A 3,414-nucleotide genomic window follows, 5' to 3' on the forward strand; every position below is an offset into this window, starting at 1 on the left:
TCCTCCTCCTCCTCTCCCCCTCCTCCTCCTCTCCGCCCCCTCCTCCTCCTCTCCGCCCCCCTCCTCCTCCTCTCCGCCCCCCTCCTCCTCCTCTCCGCCCCCCTCCTCCTCCTCTCCGCCCCCCTCCTCCTCCTCTCCGCCCCCCTCCTCCTCCTCTCCCCCTCCTCCTCCTCTCCGCCCCCCTCCTCCTCCTCTCCGCCCCCCTCCTCCTCTCCTCACCCCCTCCTCTCTTCTCCTTCCCCCAGTCCTCGTTGCTCAGCAGGTTTTCGGGGAAGAAGCGACTCTCCAGCTCAGTCACTAAATCCGTCGCCATGACGCTTCCAGCGAGTGAATGATAGCAACAAGAATCAAAACTTTTCAATAATATCTCCACCCCGAGGGTGAAATCAGGCGGCTGCCGCCATCACTCCCTCCCACCGGCTCCAACTCCCGAGCCGCCGACCCGGAAACAGACCTGGGTGACAGCGGTTTCGACCAATCCGCTTCCAGACTATCCAGAAACCCGCCTCCTGCATTGTGACGGACAGACGGTTTGACCAATCCGCCTTCAGAGGCACCGGTAACCGGTATTCCTTGCCCAGAGTGACAGGAGGGACAACCAATCGTCTTCCAGGTTTCCTTAACTCCGCCTTCCTCAATCTCAGTGACAGGTGCACCGGCCAATCGGCTTCTCCATTCCCCGGAACCCCGCCCCCTCACTCAGTGACGACACAAACAACATGTCGAGTTTCTGCTTCTTGGATTTAATGATGAACTGTGGAATCTTTGAGAAAAAGATGGCCGTCCATCCTGACTGTCTTCCCCTCTACCGCGGCTACGTTTGCGGCCAGGTGTCCCTGGAGAGGGAGCATGCGGTGTCCACGGGCGAGGTTGACGCTTTCCGCGACCGCTGGGCACCGCAGGGGTTGGGGTGCATTATTGACCCCAATAATCACATTTTAATTTGATGTTTTTAAGTTTCCTTTGTACTTTGATTTCTGTTCGGGCTGTTCCCCCTCCTTTTTGGGGAGCTGCCCCTTTTACTTTGTCCTGATTTAATCTGAGTTTGTTTACTTGGTTTGGTTAGACCTAAAAAGAGGGCAAAATCCAGCCACAGGGGATGACGCTCGACCCACTTCACGCCAAGAAGTTCACAGACTGACGTGGCTGTTCCTTGTGCCAAAGACTTGTGCTGTCAATCTTTGTCGTAAACAGTGCTTTCTGGAGTCTGATACAATCAGAAAGGCAGAAGAAATGAAGTATTTTAAAGGAAACAATCCAGTCAGCCAGTATCTGAGATCCAGTGAAGACAGTTCCAGTTTACCCTGTTCAAAGGCAAAGCTTTTCATTGGCAGGGACAAGTCAGACTGACGTGGTGTCCATTGGAAGAGAGCTGGAATCATTTTGCTTCACATCTCGGTTGAGATTGGTACCATTCAGATGCTGATTTTCTGCATCGTGCTAAAATGAAAGAAGTGTATTTGTTAATTACAATGATCAAATATTCACAAATACTGGAGAGATACATGGACATGGAGATAGAACAAAGAACAAAGAAAATTACAGCACAGGAACAGGCCGTTCGGCCCTCCAAGCCTGCACCGACCATACTGCCCGATTTAACTAAAATCCCCTACTCTTCCGGGGACCATATCTCTCTATTTCCATCCTATTCATGTGCTTGTCACGATGCCCCTTAAAAGTCACTACCGTATCCGCTTCCACTATCTTCCCCGGCAACGAGTTCTAGGCTACTACTCACTGTGCAAAAAATCTGCCTCGTACATCTCCTTTGAACCTTGCCCTTCGCACCTTAAACCTATGCCCCCCAGTAATTGACTCTTCCACCCTGGGAAAAAAAGCTTCTGACTATCCACTCTGTCCATGCCTCTCATAATCTTGTAGACTTCTGTCAAGTCTCCTCTCAATCTCTGTCGCTCCAGTGAGAACAAATCAAGTTTCTCCAACTCTCCTCATAGCGAATGCCGTCCATACCAGGCAACATCCTGGCAAATCTTTTCTGTACCCTCTCCAAAGCCTCCACATCCTTCTGGTAGTGTGGCGACCAGAATTGAACACTATATTCCAAGTGCGGCCGAACTAAGGTTCTATAAAGCTGCAACATGACTTGCCAATTTTTAAACTCAATGCCCTGGCCGATGAAGGCAAGCATGCCATATGCCTTCTTGACTACCTTCTCCGTCTGCGTTGCCACTTTCAGTGACCTGTGTACCTGTACACCCAGATCCCTTTGCCTATCAGTACTCTTAAGGGTTATGCCATTTACTGTATATTTCCTATCTGTATTAGACCTTCAAAATGCATTACCTCACATTTGTCCGGATTAAACTCCATCTGCCATCTCTCCACCCAAGTCTCCAACTGATCTATATCCTGCTGTATCCTCTGATGGTCCTCATTGCTATCCGCAAATCCACCAACCTTTGTGACGTCCGCAAACTTATTAATCAATCCAGTTACATTTTCCTCCAAATCATTGATATATATTACAAACAGCAAAGGTCCCAGCACTGATCCCTGAGGAACACCACTTGTCACAGCCCTCCATTCAGAAACGCACCCTTCCACTGCTACCCTCTGTCTTCTTTGACCAAGCAGTTTTGTATCCACCTTGCCAGTTCACCTCTGATCCCATGCGACTTCACCTTCTGCACCAGTCTGCCATGAGGGACCTTGTCAAAGGCCTTACTGAAGTCCATGCAGACATCCATTGTCTTACCCTCGTCAATCATCTTCATCACTTCTTCGAAAAACTCGATCAAGTTCATGAGACACGACCTCCCCTTCACAAAACCATGTTGCCTCTCGCTAATACGTCCACTTATTTCCAAGTGGGAAAAAATCCTTTCTCGAAGAATCCTCTCCAATAATTTCCCCACCACTGATGGGCCTGTAACTACCTGGATAGTATTGAAAGACAGACAGACAGATGCAGACAGAAGGATCGAGATATGGAGACACAGACAGAGAGACAGACAGACAGAGAGACACAGACAGAGAGACAGACAGACAGAGAGACACAGACAGAGAGTGAGAGAGTGACAGGGGTTCTGACCAATCCGTTCCCGGGGCCTGCGAACCCCGCCCCTTCACTCTGAATGACAGGCGCACTGACCAATCACCTTTCCGGATTCCCCGAAAATGGGCCTCCCGCACGTTCCTGACAGGCGCTTTGACCAATCGGCTTTCAGACTCCCCGGAAACCGGTTTTCGTCGCGACGAAGTTCAGACCAATCACCTTCCAAGGATCTGGAATCCCGCCTCCTTCCCTCAGAGTGACAGGAGCTCCGGCCAATCGGCTTCTCCATTCCCCAGAATCCCGCCCCCTCACTAGGAGTGACAGGAGCTCCGGCCAATCGGCTTCTCCATTCCCCGGAACCCCGCCCCCTCACTCAGTGACGACACAAACAACAT

The sequence above is a fragment of the Mustelus asterias genome, chromosome 8 (assembly GCF_964213995.1).
Source record: "Mustelus asterias chromosome 8, sMusAst1.hap1.1, whole genome shotgun sequence".
In the NCBI taxonomy this organism is placed as follows: Eukaryota; Metazoa; Chordata; class Chondrichthyes; order Carcharhiniformes; family Triakidae; genus Mustelus; species Mustelus asterias.